The sequence below is a fragment of the Ctenocephalides felis genome, unplaced genomic scaffold, assembly GCF_003426905.1.
Source record: "Ctenocephalides felis isolate EL2017-DRISC unplaced genomic scaffold, ASM342690v1 CF-g0.4_SCAFFOLD_01492, whole genome shotgun sequence".
NCBI lineage: Eukaryota > Metazoa > Arthropoda > Insecta > Siphonaptera > Pulicidae > Ctenocephalides > Ctenocephalides felis.
In genome coordinates, this window is record NW_020537646.1 from 54387860 (window position 1) to 54395981 (window position 8122).

The 8122-nt window shown below is 27.3% G+C and overlaps 1 protein-coding gene across 1 annotated transcript in view; it reads right to left on the reverse strand.

The window, feature by feature from the left end:
* LOC113371401 (somatostatin receptor type 2-like) overlaps positions 1–7565 on the reverse strand; it is a 128007-nt gene extending 120442 nt beyond the window's left edge. Inside the window, exon 1 of the mRNA XM_026612030.1 lies at positions 7468–7565. The gene's annotated coding sequence lies outside the window, so the exon portion shown is untranslated. The remainder of the gene's footprint in view (positions 1–7467) is intronic.
* Between the last annotated feature and the right edge of the window lie 557 nt (positions 7566–8122).

An 8122-nucleotide genomic window follows, 5' to 3' on the forward strand; every position in this document is an offset into this window, starting at 1 on the left:
AAAAACGGTGACCTTAGAAAGCTAGTTGAGTCTTTACTTATATCCCTTAATATGTCTTGTGTAAACAAACGTAATTCCTCTCATCTCTTACATGATAGTTACAAAGTAATTATTAATTTCATGAAAAGTAATTCAATACAGTTGTAGAATCTTTCATTCGATATATTTCTTCTCTGTTTTTCTTTCCCCTTTCGTTCTTGCTACTCTCTCCCACTCCAATACACGGGCGTTGCCTACACTGCGATGTACTTTTAACCTTGAACAGTGCACACAACGCTATGCTACCATTAACATTAGATATAGGAGGGCAATATGTGCTCCTCCTATTTCTCGTTTGTTAATTAATAGTATTTTATTATTTCACACAAATTTAGTGTTAAATCAATTTTTACATCATAATTAATGTTTCCTGTTTTTCCTGGTTTGGTATGTATAATTTCCTCCTTTTATATATTTATATTTATCATCACTTGTGTATTTATGTTAAATGTTTTTTTTAGATTACTGAATGATGACACACATCAAGTGCCGAAACGTATAATAGAATAAATAATTTTGTTATTTAACCTTTTTTTAATTCGACGGTTGGGCTGAAAAAATTTTTACATATATATATATATATATATATATATATATATATATATATATATATATATCTTATTTCTTCTTTCTTTTTTATTTATTTAATATCTAGTTTCTATTACCTTTTCTATCTTTTATATTCTGTTTGTTGTTAAGTGTTGTTCTGTTAAATTTTCTCTTATATTTATAGTTTCTATACCAATCCAAATATTTTATAATTAACAGTTATATTAATTTTTATACTGTTTTTAGATCCACTGATGATGACATTAAATTGAATGATGAAACGTTTGGAATTAAAGATTATTTTATAAATTTCTGCCTTTTCTTTGTATGATGTATCGCCCTCAAGAACTCATTCATATATTTCAACATCAAAATTAACTACAAAATCATATATATATATATATATATATATATATATATATATATATATATGATTTAGTAGTTAATTTTGATGTTGAAATATATGAGTGAGTTCTTGAGGGCGATACATCAAACAAAGAAAAGCCAAAGATTTATAAAATAATTTTTATTTCCAAACGTTTCGACATTCAATTTAATGTCATCATCAGTGGATCTAAAAACAGTATGAAAATTAGTATATCTAGGTAATTATAATATATGTGGATTGGTAAAGTAACTATACAATAAGAGAAAAATTAACAACCAGCAACACTTAACAACAAACCAAATATAAAAGATAGGAAAGGTAGTAGAGACTAGAATTAAATAAATAATTAAAAAGTATAGGCAAAAATATTTAAGTACACTCATATAAACCTACGCATATATACATATATATACGTACACATATACACACATATATATATATATATATATATACATATATATATATACATGCATATATCCATATACACATACATGTAAACATATAATACACATATACATATACAGATACAACAATATATACCTATATATGTACACATATACATGTACGACTATACACATATAAATATACGTATATACATATATGCAACGTGCATGCATATTCACAACGACGTACATGTACATGTATGAACCATACATATACTCATACCTATCTATGTAACTATAGCTATACACGTATACACATATATATACGCATAAACATGTATATATACATATATACACACACATATATACATATATATATACACATATATATATATATATATACACACAATACATATATATACATATGTACATAAATGCTCACAAATATATATATATATATATATATATATATATATATATATATATACATATACATATACATATATATATATATACATATACATACATACATATATACGTATATACAATTACATGTATACACATATACATATGCACATACATACAAACATACATGTAAATAAGTAATATACATATATATACATACATACATACAAATACATATATATATATAAACATACAATATATGTAAACTCGTATATATGTAAAGCAAACAAATTATTTATGAAGATGGATAATACATATAAAATACAAGTGGACTTACATTACGTTGGTTGGTTACATATAGAGAAGTGTACACAGCACTAGAGATTGGCACTAACATTTATACAACTAACTTGTCAGCACTATGCATTTTTTATATAATTTTTTTTTTGTATGATGTAAACAGAAAAATGATAGTTTTATTGAACAATAATGTAAGTAGAATTATGTAATTTCTGCCACGACTTCTGTACTTTGCTAGTACCGAGGCATGTATAAAAGCCACCACATGTTTTGAGAGATTTTTAAGGGTCATTCCAGGATTGTTATGGGCGGGTAGGTAGAAAATAGTCGGAAGTTGAAACTAGTAATGTTAGGCTAGGTTTGTATGGTTAGAATTAGGAGAAAAAAATTGGAAATGTTATTTAGTATTACTAAGTAGTTATACTAATAACTCAAAAATCTAAAATAAAAAATTTTTAAAGTTTATTCAAAATTTGCTATGTATGGGTAGGTAAAGCTCGGGTATCAAGGCCGAAATTAAACTAGGAAGTGTTGGCAAGGTTAGTAAGGTCAATTAGTTTTGTTCAGAGGAAATAAATTTGGAAACATTATTTAGTATTACTTGGTAGTTATCGCAGAGTAAGGAGGAATCCAGTTTTCCAGTGTGGAAAAAACTTTTTCATAAGGTAGACATCAGACTAACCTGCAACATAGATCTAACTCTTAAATCCCTCTACACAAACCTGAAATCTCCCACTAGTATAGAACGTACTTCCAACATTGTCTACAAAATAAATTGCAATGATTGCCCTTCTACTTACATAGGTGAAACCGGACAAAATTTAATAAAAAGACTCAAACAACACGACAATAATTCGAAAAACCCCAACCAAAACCAAACTATGATAACAGAACACATAAAAAATTTCAAACACTCCTTTAACTTTTATAATGCCAGTATTCTCTACCATGAACGGAACACCATTCAGAGACGTTTTGCAGAATCTTGTTTCATATCAATATGTGATCACGTGGTGAACAAAAGATCGGATTCCTCCTTACTCTGTGATAACTATAACTATAACTGTATATATATATATATATATATGTATATATATATGTGTGTATATATGTATATATACATGTTTATGCGTATATATATATGTGTATACGTGTATAGCTATAGTTACATAGATAGGTATGAGTATATGTATGGTTCATACATGTACATGTACGTCGTTGTGAATATGCATGCACGTTGCATATATGTATATACGTATATTTATATATGTATAGTCGTACATGTATATGTGTACATATATATGTATATATTGTTGTATCTGTATATGTATATGTGTATTATATGTTTACATGTGTGTGTATATGGATATATGCATGTATATATATATATATATATATATATATATATATATATATATATATATGTGTGTATATGTGTACGTATATATATGTATATATGCGTAGGTTTATATGAGTGTACTTAAATATTTTTGCCTATACTTTTTAATTATTTATTTAATTCTAGTCTCTACTACCTTTCCTATCTTTTATATTTGGTCTGTTATTAAGTGTTGCTGGTTGTTAATTTTTCTCTTATTGTATAGTTACTTTACCAATCCACATATATTATAATTACCTAGATATACTAATTTTCATACTGTTTTTAGATCCACTGATGATGACATTAAATTGAATGTCGAAACGTTTGGAAATAAAGATTATTTTATAAATCTTTGGCTTTTCTTTGTTTGATGTATCGCCCTCAAGAACTCACTCATATATATATATATATATATATATATATATATATATATATATATATATATATATGATTTTGTAGTATATATATATATATATATATATATATATATATATAACTATGTTTGTCTGTCTGTCTTTCCTTTATGGATTTTGGTAAACTATTAAGTATATCGCCGGACAGGTATTCGTCATTTTTTTCATTTAATCTAAGTATAAAGCCACCACTGATTGGCCACTACTAATTTTTTCTCAAATTTTGGACCAATTTTCATTTTTGTATTTTTTGTATAAATAATTATTTACGTATAATCTTCGTAAAAATGTGCCCATGAAATTAGTATTTGCCATAGGATAAATAATGCAGCATTTATTTAGAATAAAAAGACTTATAATTAATAATGAGACATTGGATGTGTTTTCCCCTGAAGGCTAAATGAAGACAGATATTTTATTTTTAGTAAAAATAGTAAAAACCATATTTCTATATTTAGCAATAATATTACGTCGTTAATTGGTTGTCTGATATGTGTTATAAATTGCTGTAATGTATGTTGTTTAGTCCTGTTCTTACAGTGTATTATGTAAAATGCTTATATTCTTATAAGCTAATATAATGCAATGCTTAATGAAATATTTCTCTCGACGATGCATCTAATAAAGGTCAACACAACAACAATCAGTCACACAAGATACTAGCGCTATTTTCCATCTTAATAGTTGTGAAAAGATGGAGTTTCCATCCATCCAAGTTAGATATAACAGAACCGCATTTTTGTTAAGATATTCATTTATATGTGTAACACAGCAACGCGAGTTCGGGTACAGGTAGTTTATTATAATACGTAATTATTTAGTATATTTTTGTTATTATTGCATTTATATATATATATATATATATATATATATATATATAATATACATATAATATGTATATATATCTTATATATAAAAATGGAGCTCTCTTTCAAATGTCCGAATAAAACTCGAAAACGGCTGAATCGATTTGGCCAGTCTTAGTCTTGAAAAATTCGTGCCAATCCAGAGAAAGTCGAAAAGGTGAGAAATTATTTCAAATCCGCGTAGAAACTTTACATTTTTAATTTCAAAATTTTTGCAGAAGCGTAATTTAAATAAAACAATGGACGGCGACAATTTCGTGAAATGTCAAACGCTTTTGACAGATGATGTTCAATTACGTTTAATAGGATGTTTTACGCGAATATTATTTATTTATGATAAATTTGTAGTAACTAGTTTTGTTTGTAGTTCTATTTATATACAAAAACGTTAGTAAACGGGCCGCAAGTGTTACTAGAGACTCAAAATATAAACTATTTTGATATGTTAATATGAAAATGCACTTTTTTGCATATTTTTCTCAAACACGGTGCTCTGAAAGATCTCATTTTTATAATTATATACTGATTGGTATTTATAAAACATTTTCTAGATTATATTATTTTTTATTTATCTTATTTGAATTCAGAACCTAAATTTGGTATCGACGAAATGGACATTTTGTCGAATAACATTTTTCCAGTTATAATTTCCCAGAATTTATCGCAGAATAGATAGTAATATATGAAGGTTCGGGATTAAAAAGGTCCATCACCGATGTGCCAAAAATCAGTAAAGTTAAGCATTGTTTAACGACAATATTTGAAAGTAGAGGAAAAAAGATGTATAGCCAGCTACAAACTTGATTTGAAAACGATAATCTTTGAAATGGGGAAGATAAACGGTAATCTTTGAAAATCCATAATAAAAGTATTTTCTTCCGTTGGTAGTTTTAGCATTAGTTAAAAATGTAATTATTTTGTAAAATACCTTTAAAATTATAATAAGGCTTTAAACCTTTTGCCACCTGCCCGTTATAAGTTACCCCGCATATAGGATAATAAGATAACAAATTTTTGAAGACATCAAAAAAGCACATTTCTACAATGATGAAGTAGAAGTCAGTTTACTGAACGTAGTCAGAAAATTGTTCGTTTGATATGTCTTATTTGTTGTGATATAATTGTTATGGTTTTCACAATATAGTTTATATTTGCTCAAAGTCAAATTGGACCTTTGTGTCTCCCCTGCTCTACATATATACTTTTTATTAAATTTACTTTAATTCATTGAATGTAACTTGAAACTTTTCAAAAAGCAGGTCAAAGAAGAAATACTCCTCGCAAAAATTTGAAAATTTTGTATAAACTCAGTAGTATTATTTACAATTATACACAAATTCCAGAATCCAAAAAGAATTTGAAAAACTTGAAACGTAATTAATAAGCCGAAAGACCAAAAAAGACTCGGATTGAATTATACGATGTTTTCTATAGAAAGTGTTTAAAGCTTGCAGTTTGATTGTATTGACAAAATATAGACAAACTAATGGGGTTTATTGTTTTCATAATACCTAATTGTATGCAGCATTCAAACAACACATCCTTATGCACTTAAAGTATTAATATTTTTGATTCTCTAGAAATGGTTTAGAATATACCTTATTTAGCAAAACAACGTTTGCCGGGTCAGCTAGTAATATATATATATAAACATATTCTGATATTGTCTAGGGGGCTAGTTGTATCATACAAGAATCATATACAGATTAAGTGAAACATATTTAGTGGAATTTATAGTTTGTGAGGTGTGTTCAAATGTAAATTGTGTTTCAGGAGACTATCTTTTGTTTGTATTATGATAATAATTGATCGTAGTTTACGTTGATTTATGATATATATATTAATATTATGATAATATTACTTAAACACAAGTCAAATTTCCTTAAAATAAATGAAGAATAAATTATCAGAGGCATTATTGTCGTCTTTTTGTCGTTACTACTTGCCACCATACAAGACCTTTCAACTAGCCCCAAACACTATGTAAGTTGATACACCGCACTTTTTATAGAAAATTATTAATTGTAAAATAATGAACAACAGTTATGGAATTCTTTTCAATTGATTTGGTAGAGGAATAGTTACAGCAACTACTTATTTTTATTTTATTGAAATAAAATCAGTGAATTTCAAGATATGTTAGGTTTTTAAAAAAAAACTATTTCAACCAACCCCTTACTCCCCTATGTATGTGGATGTGTGTGAGTGTGTTTTTCATTTTATATTCATATGTAGTAAAAAACGAAGAGATTAAAATATTGACACAATGTTTTCGGAAATGACACGAAAGTTTGCAAATATTTAGAACAATTTGCCTTCTTTATGAAGGTACTTCAAATCCAATTTATGTATAACTTTGTGTGCAAGAAAATATCATAAGCCTTCGTATCATATACTGAACACTCTATTTTGAACACAATAATTTATTTTATTTGCTATAAAAAGATTTTACTGTATATTTACGGATAACAATGATATACTACAAAAACTACATATACATGACAATGGGCGTCAACATCAATTTAAATGAATTTATGAAAGGCTAAAACGCAATATAAAGGTAAATTTTACACTCACGCAATTTATAAGCTTTTATTATAACATAGCATAACTAAAGCAAGATAAAACAAAAAAAAATACATTATACACTTAATAATAATGCATGATTAATACTTGTCGTGCGCATTATTTATATATCCCATATATTGAAATAAATAGAAAATAAACACATGAATTTACCTACTCTGTATTAGATAAAATATAATCGATGGCCACTCACAACAATATGGTCGAAGCCGAAGAAAATAATTCGCTTGATTAGCTCACACGTACTACCGTCCGCATGAGATGCCCGCAGTGAACTGATTTCATGGACACTGCGTGAACGTTTCATTTTCATCCCGAGCCGAACCCCTCTGCGAGTCGGTAAACATCGAGTCGCTATTACTGCTACGTGTTCTGTGCGATTTTAGCTCTCGCGTGAAAATGGTGGGGTGTGGCGCTTCGAATGACAGCTGTTAAGAATTTTTGTTGTGGTACAACGATATAAACTTGCAGTGTATGACATTGTGTCTTATGGTAAGATGCTGAAACTTCCCGTGCTTAAAATAAAATTTATAAAAAAGGTTAATTTTTTTACAGCTTTGACAAAATTTGATTTTTGAGAATTTTGAAAAAAATTACTTTTTTGAGAAAAATGATTTTTTTATAATTTAAATATTTTGAAAAATTTAAACTTTTTTTTAAAGCGATCGCCGTCTAACGGATAATAATTGGCACGGAATTTATTGAAATGTAATTATAATTTATATTTAACTTCCCGAAGCAGAAGTTTATGTTTTCATCAAAAAATCCGTCTCGCTAATTTTATGTTTTCTCGACGTTTCAAGTCATTCTGA